This window comes from Bombina bombina, chromosome 10, assembly GCF_027579735.1.
Source record: "Bombina bombina isolate aBomBom1 chromosome 10, aBomBom1.pri, whole genome shotgun sequence".
Classification (NCBI taxonomy): domain Eukaryota; kingdom Metazoa; phylum Chordata; class Amphibia; order Anura; family Bombinatoridae; genus Bombina; species Bombina bombina.
In genome coordinates, this window is record NC_069508.1 from 151,483,028 (window position 1) to 151,508,016 (window position 24,989).

Here is a 24,989-nt window from a genome sequence, read left to right on the forward strand (position 1 = left end):
GACTTGGCTCGTCTAACTACCAGCTCTGGCTTTGACTCCTGGCTTGTTATTTGACTTGTGGACTTTTTATTATTTCTTTGTTATTAATAAAGGTGTGATTATTTATGCACTTCTCGTCTCAGTCTTATTCCTGGCACCCTGACATTACGCAAGAGCCATGAATCCTGATGGTGCTACTAATCCACCTTTACCTGAATGAACAGGATCACCGCTTGGATCAATTTGCACTAGCCCTGCAAACCCTGCTTACTCGCACTGCACATTTGGACCAGAGTGTCCCACAAGTTATGGCTGCTCCTGTTTCCGCTGCTGCACCTAGTCCTACCAGGAGCATGTTTAGTTCTGCGCCTCTACCTCAGCGATATGGAGGTGATTCTATTTAGTGCAGAGGGTTTTTGAACCAGGTTGGCATTTACTTTGAGATGTTACCTCAGAAGTTTCCCTCTGACAGAGCTAAGGTGGGATTTCTCATTTTGTTACTCTCTGACACAGCTCTTGCCTGGGCTAATCCCTTGTGGGAGACTAATAAACCTGTGATTTCAAATTACCCTGAATTTGTGGCCTCCTTTCGAAGGGTTTTTGTGGCCTCCTCTGCTGCTAAACGACTCATGTCCATTCAGCAAGGTACAAGATCTGTTGCTAAGTATGCCATTGAGTTCCGTACGCTTGCCGCAGAGGTAGGTTGGAGCAATGAAGCCCTTGTTGCCGCCTTCTTTCATGGGCTCTCTGATGCGATTAAAGACGAAGTTGCTGCCAGAGATTTACCAGAGGATCTTGAGGCATTGGAGTCTTTTTTAATCATAATTAACATCCGACTAAGTGAGAGGCCCTCTTTCAAGGAGCGCTTGCGGAAGCCTCCTGTTACGTTGTCTCCTACGTGTTCTTTCCCACCCATGCCTCCCTTTCCTCCCATGCCTCCTGGTCCTGAGTCACCAGGTACTGCTGAGCTGATGCAGTTGATATTCACGCATCTCTCTGCGGCGGAGAGGGACTTTAGGAGGAGGGAGGGGCTCTGCCTCTATTGTGGGTTACAGGGCCACCTTTTAAAGTCTTGTCCTACACGGCCGGGAAACGCTCGCACCTAAGGTCCTGTTGGGGGCAGACCTTGGGTGGTTTATCCTCGTCCCCAGAATCACTAAAGGAGAAACCTTTGGTCACGGTTGTCCTTTCCTGGGTGGGCTCCTCCATAGTCGCCCAGGCTCTTGTTGACTCCGGTGCTGCGGGCTATTTCATTGACAGTGCTTTTGTATCAAAGCACTCCATTCCTGTATTGCCTCAGTCCGTTCCGCTTGCTATTGAGGCCATTGATGGCAGGCCCCTTCAGCCCGCACACGTTACTCACGAAACCGCTCCGTTATCCATGGCTGTTGGGGCTCTCCATTTTGAAACCCTCCAGTTCCAGGTGATAAACTCTCCGCATTTCCCGGTTGTTCTGGGTTATCCTTGGCTCCAAAAGCACAATCCCAGTCTCGACTGGCGCAGGTCCAAAATGTTGTCATGGTCCCTGCAATGTATCTCCACTTCTCATCGGAAACCAGTCAAAGTCTTGTGCACTTCTTCGGTATCTCAACTGCCAGAGGAGTACCGAGAGTTCCTAGACGTTTTTGACAAGGTGCGTGCCGGTACGTTGCCTCCTCATCGGTCTTACGATTGTGCCATAGACCTGCAATCCGGAGCCATTCCTCCTCGGGGCTGTTGCGGAGAATTGTGCTATGCAGGAGTATGTTGCCAATGCTCTGTCGCGGGGGATCATCTGCAAATCCTGCTCTCCTGCAGGGGCTGGCTTCTTCTTCGTGAAGAAAAAGGGTGGCGAGTTAAGACCATGCATCGATTATAGGGGTCTTAATCGTCTTACCATTAAGAATGCTTACCCTATTCCGCTCATTACGGAACTCTTTGACCGCCTCAAGGGAGCTACGGTCTTTTCTAAACTTGATTTGAGAGGAGCATACAATCTCGTTAGGATTAAGGAGGGCCACAAATGGAAAACAGAATTTAACACCAGGAGCGGGCATTATGAGTATCTTGTAATGCCCTTTGGCCTATGTAATGCTCCAGCTGCTTTCCAGGAATTTATTAATGATGTCCTACGAGATATGTTGCAACAATGTGTTGTGGTGTACTTAGATGATATCCTCATACACTCACTCACTCTTGAGGCTCATCAATCTGATGTTACACGGGTACTTCAGAGATTACGTGAGAACCGCTTGTTTTGTAAACTCGAGAAATGTGAGTTCCATCAGACTCAAGTAACCTTCCTAGGTTATATAATCTCCGTTGCAGGGTTCTCCATCGATACTGACAAGTTGTCTGTAGTCCTGCAGTGGCCTCGCCCAGTCGGTCTTCGCTCTATTCAACGTTTTTTGGGCTTTGCCAATTACTATAGGACGTTTATTAAAAACTTTTCTTCCTTGGTCAAACCTATCACTGACATGACCTGTAAGGAGAATGATCCACTCCATTGGTCACCTACTGCCAATAAGGCTTTTGAGAGTCTTAAGACTGCCTTTGCTGCCGCTCCAGTTCTGGCTCATCCTAACCCTGTCCTGCCTTTCATTCTTGAGGTTGATGCATCTGAGACTGGAGTAGGTGCCCTCTTGTCTCAACCTCCTACGCCTGACGGTTCCTTGCATCCGTGCAGTTTCTTCTTTAAGAAATTGTCTCCGGCGGAGTGCAATGATGAAATTGGCGACAGGGAATTACTGGCCATAATTTTGGCACTCAAGGAACGGAGGCACCTTCTCGAGAGTACTAGCATACCAGTGCTCATTCTTACTGACCACAGGAATTTGACTTATCTATCTGAAGCAAAACGTTTGTTGCCCCGACAGGCCAGATGGGCGCTATTTTTGTTGTCTCCTTCCTGCCTGGTAGTAAGAATGTTAGGGCTGATGCCCTCTCTTGACAATTTTCGCCTCTGTCCAAGGAGGAGTCTATGCCTATTCCAGTTATACCTCCTGACCATATTTTGGCTACCATACATACTAATTTGACTTCTCCCTTGGGGGAGGAGATCCTGGCTGCACAAACCAATGCACCTCCTGAGAAACCTAGTGGTAAGTGTTTTGTTCCTGAGAATATTCGAACTAAACTATTGCACAATTACCACTATCCTAAAGCCGCAGGTCACCCAGGCAAGAACCAAATGATTTGGTCTGTCACTCTACAATTCTGGTGGCCAGGTCTTCGTTCTGATGTTGCTGCGTATGTTGCCTCCTGCTCAGTCTGTGCACAGAATAAGACTCCTCAATGTCTTCCTGTGGGTCTTCTTCAACCTATTGCTAATGGTGAGCGTCCTTGGACTCATCCTTCCATGGACTTCATTGTCAAGCTCCCTGTTTCCAATAGCAATACTGTTATCCTAATGGCGGTTGACCGGTTTTCTAAAATGTCACATTGCATTCCCTTAAAGAAGCTGCCTACCGCTCAGGAACTTGCTTCAATTTTTGCCCGGGAGGTCTTCCGTTTACATGGGTTACCCAAGGAGATAGTCTCGGACCGAGGTAGCAAGTTTGTCTCCAGATTTTGGCATTCCTTTTGTGTTCAAATGGGGAGGCGTGGGAGCGAAAGCAGGAGGGGGGTAGGTGGTCCAGCAAAGGAGGTGTAGAGGGTGTGGGATGGGCCCTACACTGCCATAAAAAATATGAAGGGAGATGGAGGGAATGCAGAGCTACACTCCAGAAAAAAATGTGGGGTGAGGTGGTGGAGAGCCCTAGCTAGTACTAAAGATGGCTGCAATTATCAGCCTTCTAATTAAGAAAAAGCAATGGCAAGTTTGTGAAAAAGTTTCACGATTTTTAACAATTTTTTTATATAATCGCATTTGACGTTAAAATGGTGGCATTAAATATACCAAAATGTAGCTAAATCAATACATTGGGTTGTCTACTTAAAAAAATATATAATTTTGAAAGGTAAATAAAAAAACAAGGCTCTAATTCTATTTAAATGGAGTGATAGCAAAAATGCTATAAATTCTCTGGTATTTTGGGCAAGTACTTCTCTGTAATTCCCGGGAGTGAAGGGGTTAATGGAATTTTTTAACTTGAATTCTATATAACCCAAGCAACACTTTTTGAATCCAGATTTTGAGATTGTTGCAATGTTTGCTTGGGGGGGGGGGGGCAGTAAATTGATTTATTGTAAAGATTATATTTACTGTACAAAAAATGACTTACTATTGCAAAATGTATATCTGGTCACATATAGTCCTTTTCTTGCATCTGTTTTTTTGTCTGCATTCTGATGTTCTAAAAGCTACAGTAAAATTCCCTTAAACACTAACAAGTAAGAGGGTGAAAAAAACATCAGTTCAGCAGAGCCAGTATTAGATGTATACAATGACCAAAACATTACACCATTTGTGCAATAAATCAATCATTTCCACCCCTTTACAGTATGTAACCATGAACTAATTGTACCAACAATAAAACGCTGTTGGCGATTCACAAAGAAGCAGTAAAATAAGGACACGCACTAAACATGAACAAGATCATACAAACTACTTGTCACATTATAGAGCTAGATCTGTAGACTTTCATGTGCATTGTTTCTGCTGTCTTTTCAAGTTTATCATGCATGTGCTGAGAGTGAGGGGCAGTGCATGTGCTTTGAGTGAGGAGTAGTGTATGTTCTGTGAGTGAGGAGTAGTGCATGTGCTGTGAGTGCGGAGTAGTGCATCTGCTGTGAGTGAGGAGTAGTGCATGTGCTGTAAGTGAGGAGTAGTGCATCTACTGTGAGTGAGGAGTAGTGCATGTGCTGTGAGTGAGGAGTATTGCATGTGCTGTGAGTGAGGTGCAGTGCATGTGTTGTGAGTGAGGAGTAGTGCATGTGCTGTGAGTGAGGTGCAGTGCATGTGTTGTGAGTGAGGAGTAGTGCATGTGCTGTGAGTGAGTAGTTCATGTGCTGTGAGTGAGGAGTAGTGTATGTTCTGTGAGTGAGGAGTAGTGCATCTGCTGTGAGTGAGGAGTAGTGCATGTGCTGTGAGTGAGTGAGGAGTATTGCATGTGCTGTGAGTGAGGTGCAGTGCATGTGTTGTGAGTGAGGAGTAGTGCATGTGCTGTGAGTGAGGTGCAGTGCATGTGCTGTGAGTGAGGAGTAGTGTATGTTCTGTGAGTGAGGAGTAGTGCATGTGCTGTGAGTGTGGAGTAGTGCATCTGCTGTGAGTGAGGAGTAGTGCATTTGCTGTGAGTGAGGAGTAGTGCATCTACTGTGAGTGAGGAGTAGTGCACGTGCTGTGAGTGAGGAGTATTGCATGTGCAGTGAGTGAGGTGCAGTGCCTGGAGTAGTGCATGTGCTGTAAGTGAGGAGTAGTACATGTGCTGTGAGTGAGGTGCAGTGCATGTGTTGTAAGTGAGGAGTAGAGCATGTGCTGTGAGTGAGGTGCAGTGCATGTGTTGTGAGTGAGGAGTAGTGCATGTGCTGTGAGTGAATAGTGCATGTGCTGTGAATGAGGAGCAGTGCATGTGCTGTGAGTGAGGAGTAGTGCATGTGCTGTGAGTGAGGTGCAGTGCATGTGTTGTGAGTGAGTAGTAGTGCATGTGCTGTGAGTGAGGTGCAGTGCATGTGCTGTGAGTGAGTAGTGCATGTGCTGTGAGTAAGGAGTAGTGTATGTTCTGTGAGTGAGGAGTAGTGCATCTGCTGTGAGTGAGGAGTAGTGCATGTGCTGTGAGTGAGGGGCAGTGCATCTGCTGTGAGTGACGGGCAGTGCACTCAGAGCACAGGTACATACTGTAAGTATAGGGGTGTAAAAGGTGAATGTGGGGTACATACTGTAAGTATAGGGGTACACAAGGTGGATGTGAGGAACATACTGTAAGTATAGGAGTACACAGGGTGAGTGTGAGGTACATATTGTAAGTATAGGGGTACACAGGGTGAGTGTGAGGTACATATTGTAAGTATAGGGGTACACAGAGTGAGTGTGAGGTACATACTGTAAGCATAGGGGTACACAGGGTGAATGTGAGGTACATATTGTAAGTATAGGGGTACACAGAGTGAGTGTGAGGTACATACAGTAAGTATAGGGGTAAACAAGGTGAGTGTGAGGTACATATTGTAAGTATAGGGGTACACAGGGTGAGTGTGAGGTACATACTGTAAGTATAGGGGTACACAGGGTGAATGTGAGGTACATATTGTAAGTATAGGGGTACACAGAGTGAGTGTGAGGTACATACAGTAAGTATAGGGGTAAACAAGGTGAGCGTGAGGTACATATTGTAAGTATAGGGGTACACAGGGTGAGTCTGAGGTACATACTGTAAGTATAGGGGTACACAGGGTGAATGTGAGGTACATATTGTAAGTATAGGGGTACACAGAGTGAGTGTGAGGTACATACAGTAAGTATAGGGGTAAACGGGGTGAGTGTGAGGTACATATTGTAAGTTTAGGGGTACACAGGGTGAGTGTGAGGTACATACAGTAAGTATAGGGGTACACGGGGTGAGTGTGAAGTACATATAGTAAGTATAGGGGTACACAGGGTGAGTGTGAGGTACATATTGTAAGTATAGGGGTACACAGGGTGAGTGTGGGGTACATACAGTAAGTATAGGGGTACACAGGGTGAGTGTGAGGTACATACAGTACGTATAGGGGTAAATAGGGTGAATGTGGGGTACATACAGTAAGTCTAGGGGTACACAGGGTGAGTGTGAGGTACATACTGTAAGTATAGGGGTACACAGGGTAAATGTAGGGTACATACAGAAAGTATTGGGGTACACAGGGTGAGTGTGGGGTACATACAGTAAGTATAGGGGTACACAGGGTGAGTGTGAGGTACATACAGTAAGTATAGGGGTACACAGGGTGAGTGTGGGGTACATACAGTAAGTATAGGGGTACACAGGGTGAGTGTGAGGTACATACTGTAAGTATAGGGGTACACAGGGTGAATGTGGAGTACATACAGTAAGTATAGGGGTACACAGGATGAGTGTGAGGTACATACTGTAAGTATAGGGGTACACAGGGTGAATGCGGGGTACATACTGAAAGTCTAGGGGTACACAGGGTGAGTGTGAGGTACATATTGTAAGTATAGGGGTACACAGGGTGAATGTGGGGTACATATTATAAGTATAGGGGTACACAGGGTGAATGTGGGGTACATATTATAAGTATAGGGGTACACAAGGTGAATGTGGGGTACATACTGAAAGTCTAGGGGTACACAGGGTGAGTAAGTATGTATCTGGTGATGCTGCTTTGACAGCCCTTGGGAACAGATGGTTGGGCAATGCTGGCTGTGCACCTATATCTCAGGCCCCGTGCCCCTCCCAGTAAGGAACATACACACTCTTCAGGCTAGCGGGAGCTTAAGAGGAAAACAAAAAAGGCAAAACCAGCACAAAAGAGCATTCAGTGTCTTCTTTTCAAGGGCTCCCAGAAGGGAGGTGGGACACAGACTTCCAATTTGATCCATTTGCAAAGACAAGTTTTAGGGGTCAAAACACAGGCCACAGTTTTGCCAAAGAGAAATGATGGCCCTTTGGCTGTTCATTTGTCAGAAAAACTGTGAACAGATAGAAATATCAGTATTTTAACGACAAATATTCAGTAAGACCTTATGCAAAGAAATATTAAATGCAAATGTTAAATAAAACTGAAGATCTATGGAGCTAACTGCCCCATTTGCAATCCATTAAAAAAACAGCAGATTTATTTATTTTTTATTTTGGAAAATCTAGTGCACAGATAAGTAGTTTTAAAATCTCACAGCTCTCTATATACAACATTATGTGATCTAATACTGATAGTGAGGCACGCATAACCACATCCAAATCTGCCATCACAGATATTAGCATGGGACGCAATAAGCAATATCACAACTGTAATAATTAGCGGATATATTACAAGCTGAATGTAAATAGTTGAGCTTGAGCGCAAACAAAACTAACGCTCTATGGATTAGCGCGCCTGAAGACCTAGCGTAAAGTGTAAGGGTTAAAAAAAAAATGTTCACTAAACACATCAAAAACACATTAAAATAAACTATTACACTCATATATACATTGTCTGATAAAAATATTTCATATAAATATTAATAAAACATTTTTATAAGGGTTAAAAGGGATATGGTATATGACAATGTATTTGACTGGATGGAAAGGGCTCTGATATATACTGTATATAAATATCTATATAAATACATAACATAAATACATATATATATATATATATACATACACACACTTTTTAGCCCTTTCCAGTTAAATATCTTGAAACATGAAATATTATTAAAATTCAATTTTAATTTTTTATGTTTTGAATATAAATACTTTACAAGTCTATGGGTAAAATAAGTTGCAATATCCGAAGTCCTAAAGTTAGTGCACATTGTAATTTCTCTTGCATGCTAACTTTTTACTTTCAAATTGTAATATGTGTGCTAAGCTACCCTCGTTATAATTTTACTTTGAGTGCAATGTGCTATAACACCATGGTTAGGGTTAATTGCAACAGGGGATCAATGTGCTATAACACCGTGGTTAGGGTTAATTGTAATAGGGGATCAATGTGTTATAACACAGTGGTTAGGGTTAATTGTAACAGTGGGAGCAATTAACTAAAAAACAGTGGTTAGGGATAATTGTAACAGGGGAATCAATGTTCTATAACACTGTGGTTAGGGTTATTTGTAAAAGGGGGTCAATGTGTTACAACACCATGGTTAGGGCTAATTGTAACATGGGGATCGATGTGCTATAACAAAGTGGTCAGGGCTAATTTAACAGGGGGATCAATGTGCTCTAACACCGTTGTTAGGGTTAATTGTAATAGGGGATTGATGTGTTATAACACCATGGTTAGGGTTAATTGTAACAGGGGATCAATGTGCTATAACACAGTGGTTAGGGGCAATTGTAAAAGGGGATTAATATGCTATAACACAATGGTTAGGGTTAATTGTAACAGGGAAATCAATGTGCTATAACACCGTGGTTAGTGTTAATTGTAACAGGGGATCAATGTGCTATAACACCGTGGTTAGGGTTAATTGTAACAGGAGATCAATGTCTTTCAAAAGACAAAAGCAGGAAAAAACAAAGAAATAAAGACTTGATTCACTTTTAACACTAGTTCACTATAGTTCATGTAAGATCTCCCACTGGGAAAGGTTAAAGAGCAACTTGACAAAGTTATATGAAACTTAGGAGCCATCAAGATTATTAAGATGACATACATGTTTTTAGAATCCAAGGATGGATTTTACATATAAATTAAAGGGACACTGAACCCACATTTTTTTCTTTCGTGATTCAGATAGAGCATGCAATTTTAAGCAACTTTCTAATTAATTCCTATTATCAATTTTTCTTCGTTTTCTTGCTATCTTTATTTGAAAAAGAAGGCATCTAAGCTGTTTTTTTTGTTTTTGTTTTTTTTTGGTTCAGGACTCTGAACAGCACTTTTTATTGGTGGATGAATTTATCCACCAATCAGCAAGAACAACACAGGTTGTTCTCCAAAAATGGTCCGGCATCTAAACTTACATTTTTGCATTTCAAATAAAGTTACCAAGAGAATGAAGAAAATTTGATAATAGGAGTAAATTAGAAAGTTGCTTAAAATTTTATGCTCTATCTGAATCACGAAAAGAAAATATTTTGGTTCAGTGTCCCTTTAAAGGAACAGTAAAGCCAAAAGTAAACTTTTACGGTAAATTTAGAGTGTGCAATTTATTTATCAAATTTGCTTTGTTCTTTTTGTATCCTTAGTTGAAAGCATACCTAGGTATGCTGAGGCGCAAGAATTCACTACTGAAAGCTAGCTGCTGATTGGTAGCCTCATCCGTAACTCACCTGATGTGCCTACCTGTCACCCACCCACTCACTACCTGCTGGGCAGACACATATACGTCATGCACTCAACAACATGCTGTATACAGTTAGCATACATTCTATCTGCACTAAACAGCAACATCATCAGCACCCTGCATATATCAGCAGCCTGCACATAGCACCCTACACTACACATAGCAGCCAGTACATATCAGCACCCTGCATATATCAGCAGCCTGCACATAGCACCCTACACTACACATAGCAGCCAGTACATATCAGCAGCCTGTACATATCAGCACCCTGCACATATCAGCACTCTGCATATTAGGGCTGTGTTACGTCTCTGTACCCAGCACTTTCATGTAACTAAGTAGCAGCAGCGCAGACCATTTTCCTACAGCAAGTATGAAAGCTGGTGACAAAATCCCTTAAAATGTCACTGATCAGGCTGTTAGATTTGGTCTCTAAATGCAATAACAAGACGTTTCTTTCACTGATTTAGTAAACTACAAAGACTGCAGCAACTAGCTCAAAATAAAGAAATAAAAACAATATAAAATATTATTGACTGTGAATCTATTTTAACTTTTCCCCCACCTGTCACACAGCATATTAGAAACGTGGGTGAAAAATGTCCCTTTCACTAACAATATGAATGTAATGATCACACATTACTCGCAGGGTATCATTTGATCTTGTGTATTCCCTGCTGTGCTAGCTCCCTGCATAACCATTTAAGTGCCTGACATCCCTAATTTTCTCTGCATGGGATGAGAGCTACTCTGTGTGTCCTCAAATACAAGCTCAATAAAAACGATCAAGGGAAATAAAAAAAAAAAAAGCTAAATAAAAGTATTCAAGCGCATGCAAAATTTAGGTAACCTGTTGTGGCGAAACTGCACCTCAAAAATGAAATAATGTACTGGTACAAGGAAAAACAAGCACATTATTCCTGGTATAAAACATGTGATCCTTTCTGTAAACTGTGAGATTTAAACAGTCACATTGTGACAGATATAATCAAACAATTCCAGTTACTACATTACGGCCCAGATTGCAAGTGGAGCGCAGGGTGTGACATCAGTATCTCTGGACTGCGCTAAAATGAGTACACAAATTGATATTACAAGTCCAGGGTACAACAGATTTACAAGAGAAGATTTAGCGATGCCGACATCCCTATACAGCAACCTATACTTTCAATGGATTTTGTGACCGTGCTAAACATCACTCATATTACAAGTTAAAATTTATGGCTTGCGTTCAAGTGTTAGAGTTAAAATAAAAGTTTCACAAAATACATGTAAATATTAAATATTGAAATAAAGTATTACCCTAATATATATACACAGGGCTAGATTACAAGTGGAGCGCTAAATTATCAAACAAATTTGCCCGTTTGCGAGCATGTGATAAATAACAGCCATTCTAACAGTCTAGTAAAAATTAAACTGTCATTATTCAGATATGACTTGTAATTTTAATTAACTTTCCAATTTACTTTTATCATCAAATTTGCTTTTTTCTCTTGGTATTCTTAGTTGAAACTAAACCTAGGCAGACTCATATGATAATTTCTACGCCATTGAAGGCTGCCTCTAATCACATGCTTTTTAAATTCCTTTTCAACACAAAGAGACAGAAAGTACACATGGGCCATATAGATAACACTGTGTTCAGACACAGGGAGTTATTTAAGATTTAGCACAAAACAATGCTAAATGCAAGATAATAGATAATAAACAGTCACAGTCATGTGATCAGGGGGCTGGAAGAAGGTTCCTAGATACAAGGTAATCACAGAGGTAAAAAGTATATTAATATAACTGTGTTGGTTATGCAAAACTGGGGAATGGGTAATAAAGGGATTATCTATATTTTAAAACAATAACAATTCTATTGTAGACTGTCCCTTTAATATCACCGGGTCACTGTGCCTGATGTTAACTAGCTGGTACAGTCATACTATAGGCCTAATGTCACCAGGTCTCTGTGCCTGATGTTAACTAGCTGGTACAGACACACCACAAGCCTAATGTCACCAGGTCACTGTGTCTGATGTTAACTAGCTGGTACAGACACACCACAAGCCTAATGTCACCAGGTCACTGTGCCTGATGTTAACTAGCTGGTACAGACACACCACAAGCCTAATGTCACCAGGTCACTGTGCCTGGTGTTAACTAGCTGGTACAGACACACTATAGGCCTAATGTCACCAGGTCACTGTGCCTGATGTTAACTAGCTTGTAAAGACACAATATAGGCCTTATGTCACCAGGTCACTGTGCCTGATGTTAACTAGCTGGTACAGACACAATATAGGCCTAATGTCACCAGGTCACTGTGTCTGATGTTAACTAGCTGGTACAGACACACCACAAGCCTAATGTCACCAGGTCACTGTGTCTGATGTTAACTAGCTGGTACAGACACACCACAAGCCTAATGTCACCAGGTCACTGTGTCTGATGTTAACTAGCTGGTACAGACACACCACAAGCCTAATGTCACCAGGTCACTGTGCCTGATGTTAACTAGCTGGTACAGACACACCACAAGCCTAATGTCACCAGGTCACTGTGTCTGATGTTAACTAGCTGGTACAGACACACCACAAGCCTAATGTCACCAGGTCACTGTGTCTGATGTTAACTAGCTGGTACAGACACACCACAAGCCTAATGTCACCAGGTCACTGTGCCTGATGTTAACTAGCTGGTGTAGACACACTATAGGCCTAATGTCATTAGGTCACTGTGTCTGATGTTAACTAGCTGGTACAGTCACACTATAGGCCTAATGTCACCAGGTCACTATGCCTGTTGTTAACTAGCTGGTACAGACACACGATAGGCCTAATGTCACCAGGTCACTGTGCCTGATGTTAACTAGCTGGTACAGTCACACTATAGGCCTAATGTCACCAGGTCACTATCCCTGATGTTAACTAGCTGGTACAGACACACTATAGGCCTAATGTCACCAGGTCACTGTGCCTGATGTTAACTAGCTGGTACAGACACACCATAGGCCTAATGTCACCAGGTCACTGTGCCTGATGTTAACTAGCTGGTACAGACACACTATAGGCCTAATTTCACCAGGTCACTGTGCCTGATGTTAACTAGCTGGTACAGACACACTATAGGCGTAATGTCACCAGGTCACTGTGTCTGGTGTTAACTTGCTGGTACAGACACACTATAGGCCTAATGTCACCAGGTCACTGTCCTGATGTTAACTAGTTGGTACAGACACACTATAGGCCTAATGTCACCAGGTCACTGTGTCTGATGTTTACTAGCTGGTACAGACACACTATAGGCCTAATGTCACCAGGTCACTGTGCCTGATATTAACTAGCTGGTACAGACACACTATAGGCCTAATATCCCCAGGTCACTGTGTCTGATGTTAACTAGCTGGTACAGACACACTATAGGCCTAATGTCACCAGGTCACTATGCCTGATGTTAACTAGCTGGTACAGACACACTATAGGCCTAATGTCACCAGGTCACTGTGCCTGATGTTAACTAGCTGGTACAGACACACCATAGGCCTAATGTCACAAGGTCACTGTGCCTGATATTAACTAGCTGGTACAGACACACTATAGGCCTAATGTCACCAGGTCACTGTGTCTGATGTTAACTAGCTGGTACAGACACACTATAGGCATAATATCCCCAGGTCACTGTGCCTGATGTTAACTAGCTGGTACAGACACACCATAGGCCTAATGTCACCAGGTCACTGTGCCTGATGTTAACTAGCTGGTACAGACACAATATAGGCCTAATGTCACCAGGTCACTGTGCCTGATGTTAACTAGCTGGTACAGACACAATATAGGCCTTATGTCACCAGGTCACTGTGCCTGATGTTAACTAGCTGGTACAGACACACCATAGGCCTAATGTCACCAGGTCACTGTGCCTGATGTTAACTAGCTGGTACAGACACACTATAGGCCTAATGTCACCAGGTCACTGTGCCTGATGTTAACTAGCTGTTACAGACACAATATAGGCCTTATGTCACCAGGTCACTGTGTCTGATGTTAACTAGCTGGTACAGACACAATATAGGCCTAATGTCACCAGGTCACTGTGCCTGATGTTAACTAGCTGGTACAGACACAATATAGGCCTTATGTCACCAGGTCACTGTGCCTGATGTTAACTAGCTGGTACAGACACACCATAGGCCTAATGTCACCAGGTCACTATGCCTGATGTTAACTAGCTGGTACAGACACACTATAGGCCTAATGTCACCAGGTCACTGTGCCTGATGTTAACTAGCTGGTACAGACACACTATAGGCCTAATGTCACCAGGTCACTGTGTCTGATGTTAACTAGCTGGTACAGACACACTATAGGCCTAATGTCACCAGGTCACTGTGCCTGATGTTAACTAGCTGGTACAGACACAATATAGGCCTTATGTCACCAGGTCACTGTGCCTGATGTTAACTAGCTGGTACAGACACACCATAGGCCTAATGTCACAAGGTCACTGTGCCTGATATTAACTAGCTGGTACAGACACACTATAGGCCTAATGTCACCAGGTCACTGTGTCTGATGTTAACTAGCTGGTACAGACACACCATAGGCCTAATGTCACAAGGTCACTGTGCCTGATATTAACTAGCTGGTACAGACACACTATAGGCCTAATGTCACCAGGTCACTGTGTCTGATGTTAACTAGCTGGTACAGACACACTATAGGCATAATATCCCCAGGTCACTGTGCCTGATGTTAACTAGCTGGTACAGACACACCATAGGCCTAATGTCACCAGGTCACTGTGCCTGATGTTAACTACCTGGTACAGACACAATATAGGCCTAATGTCACCAGGTCACTGTGCCTGATGTTAACTAGCTGGTACAGACACAATATAGGCCTAATGTCACCAGGTCACTGTGCCTGATGTTAACTAGCTGGTACAGACACACTATAGGCCTAATGTCACCAGGTCACTGTGCCTGATGTTAACTAGCTGTTACAGACACAATATAGGCTTTATGTCACCAGGTCACTGTGTCTGATGTTAACTAGCTGGTACAGACACAATATAGGCCTAATGTCACCAGGTCACTGTGCCTGATGTTAACTAGCTGGTACAGACACAATATAGGCCTTATGTCACCAGGTCACTGTGCCTGATGTTAACTAGCTGGTACAGACACACCATAGGCCTAATGTCACCAGGTCACTATGCCTGATGTTAACTAGCTGGTACAGACACACTATAGGCCTAATGTCACCAGGTCACTGTGCCTGATGTTAACTAGCTGGTACAGACACACTATAGGCCTAATGTCACCAGGTCACTGTGTCTGATGTTAACTAGCTGGAACAGACACACTATAGGCCTAATGTCACCAGGTCACTGTGCCTGATGTTAACTAGCTGGTACAGACACAATATAGGCCTTATGTCACCAGGTCACTGTGCCTGATGTTAACTAGCTGGTACAGACACACTATAGGCCTAATGTCACCAGGTCACTGTGCCTGATGTTAACTAGCTGTTACAGACACAATATAGGCCTTATGTCACCAGGTCACTGTGTCTGATGTTAACTAGCTGGTACAGACACAATATAGGCCTAATGTCACCAGGTCACTGTGCCTGATGTTAACTAGCTGGTACAGACACAATATAGGCCTTATGTCACCAGGTCACTGTGCCTGATGTTAACTAGCTGGTACAGACACACCATAGGCCTAATGTCACCAGGTCACTATGCCTGATGTTAACTAGCTGGTACAGACACACTATAGGCCTAATGTCACCAGGTCACTGTGCCTGATGTTAACTAGCTGGTACAGACACACTATAGGCCTAATGTCACCAGGTCACTGTGTCTGATGTTAACTAGCTGGAACAGACACACTATAGGCCTAATGTCACCAGGTCACTGTGCCTGATGTTAACTAGCTGGTACAGACACAATATAGGCCTTATGTCACCAGGTCACTGTGCCTGATGTTAACTAGCTGGTACAGACACACCATAGGCCTAATGTCACAAGGTCACTGTGCCTGATATTAACTAGCTGGTACAGACACACTATAGGCCTAATGTCACCAGGTCACTGTGTCTGATGTTAACTAGCTGGTACAGACACACCATAGGCCTAATGTCACAAGGTCACTGTGCCTGATATTAACTAGCTGGTACAGACACACTATAGGCCTAATGTCACCAGGTCACTGTGTCTGATGTTAACTAGCTGGTACAGACACACTATAGGCATAATATCCCCAGGTCACTGTGCCTGATGTTAACTAGCTGGTACAGACACACCATAGGCCTAATGTCACCAGGTCACTGTGCCTGATGTTAACTAGCTGGTACAGACACAATATAGGCCTAATGTCACCAGGTCACTGTGCCTGATGTTAACTAGCTGGTACAGACACAATATAGGCCTTATGTCACCAGGTCACTGTGCCTGATGTTAACTAGCTGGTACAGACACACCATAGGCCTAATGTCACCAGGTCACTGTGCCTGATGTTAACTAGCTGGTACAGACACACTATAGGCCTAATGTCACCAGGTCACTGTGCCTGATGTTAACTAGCTGTTACAGACACAATATAGGCCTTATGTCACCAGGTCACTGTGTCTGATGTTAACTAGCTGGTACAGACACAATATAGGCCTAATGTCACCAGGTCACTGTGCCTGATGTTAACTAGCTGGTACAGACACAATATAGGCCTTATGTCACCAGGTCACTGTGCCTGATGTTAACTAGCTGGTACAGACACACCATAGGCCTAATGTCACCAGGTCACTATGCCTGATGTTAACTAGCTGGTACAGACACACTATAGGCCTAATGTCACCAGGTCACTGTGCCTGATGTTAACTAGCTGGTACAGACACACTATAGGCCTAATGTCACCAGGTCACTGTGTCTGATGTTAACTAGCTGGAACAGACACACTATAGGCCTAATGTCACCAGGTCACTGTGCCTGATGTTAACTAGCTGGTACAGACACAATATAGGCCTTATGTCACCAGGTCACTGTGCCTGATGTTAACTAGCTGGTACAGACACACTATAGGTCTAATGTCACCAGGTCACTGTGCCTGATGTTAACTAGCTTGTACAGACACAATATAGGCCTTATGTCACCAGGTCACTGTGCCTGATGTTAACTAGCTGGTACAGACACAATATAGGCCTTATGTCACCAGGTCACTGTGCCTGATGTTAACTAGCTGTTACAGACACAATACAGGCCTTATGTCACCAGGTCACTGTGTCTGATGTTAACTAGCTGGTACAGACACAATATAGGCCTAATTAGGGTTGCCACCTGTCCCTTAAAATACAGAACACTTATAAGTTACACATGCTGCAGGGTGTGCAGGGAGGAACATGAATAGTGCTGTCCAGAAACACAATACATGTTCCTCCCTGCACACCCTGCAGCATGTGTAACTCATAAGTGTCCAGGAAATCATGGCTGAGGTGGCAACCCTAGGCCTAATGTCACCAGGTCACTGTGCCTGATGTTAACTAGCTGGTACAGACACAATATAGGCCTTATGTCACCAGGTCACTGTGCCTGATGTTAACTAGCTGGTACAGACACACTATAGGCCTAATGTCACCAGGTCACTATGCCTGATGTTAACTAGCTGGTACAGACACACTATAGGCCTAATGTCACCAGGTCACTGTGCCTGATGTTAACTAGCTGGTACAGACACACCATAGGCCTAATGTCACCAGGTCACTGTGCCTGATGTTAACTAGCTGGTACAGACACACTATAGGCCTAATGTCACCAGGTCACTGTGTCTGATGTTAACTAGCTGGTACAGACACACTATAGGCCTAATGTCACCAGGTCACTGTGCCTGATGTTAACTAGCTGGTACAGACACAATATAGGCCTTATGTCACCAGGTCACTGTGCCTGATGTTAACTAGCTGGTACAGACACACTATAGGTCTAATGTCACCAGGTCACTGTGCCTGATGTTAACTAGCTTGTACAGACACAATATAGGCCTAATGTCACCAGGTCACTGTGCCTGATGTTAACTAGCTTGTACAGACACAATATAGGCCTTATGTCACCAAGTCACTATGCCTGATGTTAACTAGCTGGTACAGACACACTATAGGCCTAATGTCACCAGGTCACTGTGTCTGATGTTAACTAGCTGGTACAGACACAATATAGGCCTTATGTCACCAGGTCACTGTGCCTGATGTTAACTAGCTGGTGTAGACACACTATAGGTCTAATGTCACCAGGTCACTGTGCCTGATGTTAACTAGCTTGTACAGACACAATATAGGCCTTATGTCACCAGGTCACTGTGCCTGATGCTAGCAGGTCAGTGTGTAAAGGAGCTGGTTCTGATAATCTGGCACATAAGTACATCATGTTAGATTGTTTCCCCTTTATTTGCAGCACTGATCAGCATGGCTGGGGAGGAGATTAAAGGAAAGTGTTGTAACTGGATTAACACAACAGTTGAGCAATCTTCAGAGGCTGCGGGAACATCTAATTAAAGCCATTCAGACACACAGCACACAGGGTCTTTATCATCCCTCTCCAGGAATCCAGCCCAGTTACAATTCAGTTTCTGCCTTTTTATTAATTACCTACACAGCTGTGTGAGGGACAGGAGGAGAAGCTTGACTGCTTACATTAGTTGTATCCTTATCCCATGTCACTGTAGAGGAGCGGTAACCCATAGCCTGCGGAGCCTATGGTCCCCCATGTGCAATGCCAACCGCTGCTACTGCTCACATACGGTTACTTCTTTTCTGATCGTAAGACCTTGAAATAAATAGTGGCGCAGGCCAGGGTTTGTAAGCAAGAGGGTTTTGGTAAATGTTTTCAAGAGATGAATTACATTTCCGTGCTCAGTTGTACAGTGTGTACAAAACGTATGAGCATTTAATCTGTTATTAATGAGCAGCCAGTGACATATAAGAAAAAAAGAAAAGTAAGGGAAGCACAGGTAATATGAGCAAATAGAAAACAATTGCAAGTGCAAAAAATGGGTTTACGCGTTTCGGCTTACGCCGTAATCAGAAGCCTCAGAAATTCGACTGAGGAGAAAGACGATGCACACGGATCAAAGTTCACGTTTATTGCCGAAGGCAGTTAAGCTTCGCTGGCTATGGGGATACCTGGAGAGTGTGGTATCTCTGGTAAGAACTGTTGATTTGTTGTTGCCTTAAACACATCATATATACGACAGAATTCCCATTTGGCTACTAAGAGTCTAGCACTAGCCTATGCCGTCGTTTTTCTATGGTTGAGAAGCCTTGAGTGGTTTGACAATTATTTCTTTGAGTGACAGATATGACCCTACTAAGGGAGGTTGTCTTTGCCCTGCTGTATGTTCAGCAATCACTATCTTTTGTGAATTTATTTACTGTATGTATCATTACCACCTCTTACAGAAGGCTGCTCAACTTATACATCGCCACTTCCGTAAAGAGTGTTTGTTTACTCCCTTTCTGTGGCCCCTTGACTTCTTTTATAAAAAACCCTTCATAAACGTGATGGCAGCTGTTCCTTATGCTCCTTTCCTACTAATAATATATTTGTTAACTCGCTGGGGAGCACAGCTCCTACAATATAGCTACATTATACATAACTTTTAAAGAGTGTGACCAGATTCTTGAAATTGTGTATTAAGCCCCAATAAGTTCATCTTATCGCTCGTGAGACTTGTTTCACTTTGAATGTTTTCTCATTTAAAGGCCAGATCTCCTCAGCTGATAATCTAATCAATTTATAAATAAATAGAAGATTTGGATCCATCCGAGTAGCTATTTCATTCATGGACTAAGCAGCCGGAAGGAATGAAAGCTGAGGGGAGGGGAAGATGGGACAGCTAAAGAAAAAGCAAGAGTGAGAGAATAAGCCGCACTTGTATGTCACATTGTCCACGCTCAGACGCTAATTTGCTGATTGCATTCTTTTGCAGCAGGGAGAATGTTACGCCGGCTTAAGAGACAAATCAGATACAGAAAAAAAGACCCAGTGCTGTGCTGTAAACCAATTAACACAGTATTCTCTGCTAGAACTGCTCCTTTTGAAGGCGGGTGGGAGGGGGCTGATGGCTTGTACCGTAACCTGCTCTCTAATAACCATAAAGATACCATTATTTACGGAACAAGATATTAAATAAATAATGGAAAAAGCTGCCTGGGAGAGACCAGCAGGAGAAGCTACAGACGCAGCAAGCAGAACTGATTTCTTAGAAAGTGGGTTTGTTTTAATCTTAGGAAACAGGGCAATCATATTATGTCATTTTTTATTAGCTTAGTAGGAACTTAAGTCTGGGAAATTCCCAAAAGATTTTTATACTTTAAGCATCTATTAATATGCAAGCCTACCCATATTTGACACACCAGGTAAATTGCAAGAACGCTATATCTGCTGGTGCCATGCTGGCAAGAAAATGTCTAATGAACTTTTATTATACCAAAATCTGTTTGTTGAACATAATTGAACAAATACAGATTTTATTCAGTTATTAATTTGCAGCCAGCACTTTATTAAACACAAAGTGGAGGAATAAAATAATCATAATAGTAATAATATCAAATAAAAAAAAAAAATTATTGTTGAGATGATCTCAATTATAACCACAAACTAATTTTTATTTTAAAATCTTTGACACCAATCTGCACCATCGCACAAAAATCCTCACACTCCTACTGCCCATCATACTGACCTCACACTCACACCCCTACAGATTTATCCCCTACTCCTACTGACCATCTTACTGACCTCACATAAATACTCACACCCCTACAGATCTCTCACCTACTCCTACTGCCCATCTTACTGACCTCACATAAATACTCACACCCCTACGGGTATCTCACCTACTCCTACTGCCCATCTCACTGACCTCACATAAATACTCACACCACTTCAGGTATCTCACCTACTGCCCATCTTACTGACCTCACATAAATACTCACACCCCTATAGATATCTCACCAACTCCTACTGACCATCTTACTGACCTCAAATAAATACTCACACCCCTACAGGTATCTCACCTACTGCCCATCTTACTGACCTCACATAAATACTCACACCCCTATAGATATCTCACCAACTCCTACTGACCATCTTACTGACCTCAAATAAATACTCACACCCCTACAGATCTCTCACCTACTCCTACTGCCCATCTTACTGACCTCACATAAATACTCACACCCCTACAGATCTCTCACCTACTCCTACTGCCCATCTTACTGACCTCACATAAATGCTCACACCCCTACATATATCTCACCTACTCCTACTGCCCATCTTACTGACCTCACACTCACACCCCTACAGATTTATCCCCTACTCCTACTGCCCATCTTACTGACCTCACATAAATACTCACACCCCTACGGGTATCTCACCTACTCCTACTGCCCATCTTACTGACCTCACATAAATACTCACACCCCTACGGGTATCTCATCTACTCCTACTGCCCATCTCACTGACCTCACATAAATACTCACACCACTTCAGGTATCTCACCTACTGCCCATCTTACTGACCTCACATAAATACTCACACCCCTATAGATATCTCACCAACTCCTACTGACCATCTTACTGACCTCAAATAAATACTCACACCCCTACAGGTATCTCACCTACTGCCCATCTTACTGACCTCACATAAATACTCACACCCCTACAGGTATCTCACCTACTCCTACTGCCCATCTTACTGACCTCACATAAATACTCACACCCCTACAGATCTCTCACCTACTCCTACTGCCCATCTTACTGACCTCACATAAATACTCACACCCCATCAGTAAGATGGTCCTACTGACCATCTTACTGACCTCAAATAAATACTCACACCCCTACAGGTATCTCACCTACTGCCCATCTTACTGACCTCACATAAATACTCACACCCCTATAGATATCTCACCAACTCCTACTGACCATCTTACTGACCTCAAATAAATACTCACACCCCTACAGATCTCTCACCTACTCCTACTGCCCATCTTACTGACCTCACATAAATACTCACACCCCTACAGATCTCTCACCTACTCCTACTGCCCATCTTACTGACCTCACATAAATGCTCACACCCCTACATATATCTCACCTACTCCTACTGCCCATCTTACTGACCTCACACTCACACCCCTACAGATTTATCCCCTACTCCTACTGCCCATCTTACTGACCTCACATAAATACTCACACCCCTACGGGTATCTCACCTACTCCTACTGCCCATCTTACTGACCTCACATAAATACTCACACCCCTACGGGTATCTCATCTACTCCTACTGCCCATCTCACTGACCTCACATAAATACTCACACCACTTCAGGTATCTCACCTACTGCCCATCTTACTGACCTCACATAAATACTCACACCCCTATAGATATCTCACCAACTCCTACTGACCATCTTACTGACCTCAAATAAATACTCACACCCCTACAGGTATCTCACCTACTGCCCATCTTACTGACCTCACATAAATACTCACACCCCTACAGGTATCTCACCTACTCCTACTGCCCATCTTACTGACCTCACATAAATACTCACACCCCTACAGATCTCTCACCTACTCCTACTGCCCATCTTACTGACCTCACATAAATACTCACACCCCTACATACAACTCACCTACTCCTACTGCCCATCTTACTGACCTCACACTCACACCCCTACAGATTTATCCCCTACTCCTACTGCCCATCTTACTGACCTCACACTCACACCCCTACAGATTTATCCCCTACTCCTACTGCCCATCTTACTGACCTTACATAAATACTCACACCCCTACAGATCTCTCACCTACTCCCCATCTTACTGACCTCACATAAATACTCACACCCCTACAGGTATCTCACCTACTGCCCATCTTACTGACCTCACATAAATACTCACACCCCTACTAATATCTCACCTATTCCTACTGCCCATTTTACTGACCTCACATAAATACTCACACCCCTACAGATTTATCCCCTACTCCTACTGCCCATCTTACTGACCTCACACAAATACTCATACCCATACAGATTTATCACCTACTCCTACTGCCCATCTTACTGACCTCACATAAATACACACACCCCTACAGATATCTCACCTACTCCTACTGCCCATCTTACTGACTTCACATAAATACTCACACCCCTACAGATATCTCACCTACTGCCCATCTTACTGACCTCACATAAATACTCACACCCCTACAGGTATCTCACCTACTGCCCATCTTACTGACTTCACATAAATTCTCACACCCCTACAGATCTCTCACCTACTCCTACTGCCCATATTACATAAATACTCCCCTACAGATCTTTCACCTACTCCTACTGCCCATCTTACTGACCTCACATAAACACTCACACCCCTAAAGATATCTCACCTACTCCTACTGCCCATCTTACTGACCTCACATAAATACTCACACCCCTACTGATATCTCGCCTACTCCTACTGCCCATCTTACTGACCTCACATAAATACTTACACCCCTACAGATTTATCCCCTACTCCTACTGCCCATCTTACTGACCTCACATAAATACTCACACCCCTACAGATATCTCACCTACTGCCCATCTTACTGACCTCACATAAATACTCACACCCCTACAGGTATCTCACCTACTGCCCATCTTACTGACTTCACATAAATTCTCACACCCCTACAGATCTCTCACCTACTCCTACTGCCCATATTACATAAATACTCCCCTACAGATCTCTCATCTACTCCTACTGCCCATCTTACTGACCTCACATAAAGACTCACACCCCTAAAGATATCTCACCTACTCCTACTGCCCATCTTACTGACCTCACATAAATACTCACACCCCTACTGATATCTCACCTACTCCTACTGCCCATCTTACTGACCTCACATAAATACACACACCCCTACAGATCTCTCACCTACTCCTACTGCCCATCTTACTGACCTCACATAAATACACCACTACAGATGTCTCACCTACTCCTACTGCCCATCTTACTGACCTCACATAAATACACACACCACTACAGATGTCTCACCTACTCCTACTGCCCATCTTACTGACCTCACATAAATACACCACTACAGATGTCTCACCTACTCCTACTGCCCATCTTACTGACCTCACATAAATACACCACTACAGATGTCTCACCTACTCCTACTGCCCATCTTACTGACCTCACATAAATACACCACTACAGATGTCTCACCTACTCCTACTGCCCATCTTACTGACCTCACATAAATACACCACTACAGATGTCTCACCTACTCCTACTGCCCATCTTACTGACCTCACATAAAAACTCACACCACTACAGATCTCTCACCTACTCCTACTGCCCATCTTACTGACCTCAGATAAATACTCACACCCCTACAGATGTCTCACCTACTCCTACTGTCCATCTTACTGACCTCACATAAATACTCACTCACTCCCCTCACCTATTCCTTTTCTCCATCTAGCTACTTTTAGCATCAGGAGACATCTGTGCTAATCCTAGACCCTCCTTCATTCCCACCCTTACCCTGTCACACACATCTTACAGAAACTGTAATAAATGTAATATACATAACCTCATTTCTATCCCATGCCTCCCAAAGTCACACACTCCATTCACTTGTGCACTCTGGAACTCTTGCTCTGTATGCAACAAACGTACCTCTATCCATGATCTCTTCATCTCCCACTCCCTTAACCTTCTGGACCTCACTGAAAACCTGTCTCTCTTCCTCAGACACAGCTTTCCATGCTGCTTTTTCTTATGGTGGGCTGCACTTTAGTCATATAACTAGGCCTTGCGACAAACGAGGAGGCGGGGTTGGCATCCTTCTCTCTCCCTGCTGTACTTTTCAACACATTCATACATAGGTTAGGGGTGTTAGGAGGGACAGCTGGTTAGGGCGGTTAGCTGATTAGGGCGTTTAGAGGTTAGTCGGTACTTTGTTATGGGGGTTTTGGTGGTTTAGGAGTTAATAGTGTAGAGGGGTACTATGCAATGGGGGTGTGGCGGTTTAGGGGTTAATAGTATAGTGGGGTACTTTGCTGTGGGCTATGTGGAAGTTTAGGGGTTATTAGAGTAGGGGGCTTATGGCGATTCG

General features: G+C 43.5%; 1 protein-coding gene across 2 annotated transcripts in view; it reads right to left on the bottom strand.

Moving 5' to 3' along the window:
* RNF220 (ring finger protein 220) overlaps window positions 1-24,989 on the bottom strand; it is a 384,981-nt gene that overhangs the window by 329,822 nt on the left and 30,170 nt on the right. The window lies entirely within an intron of this gene.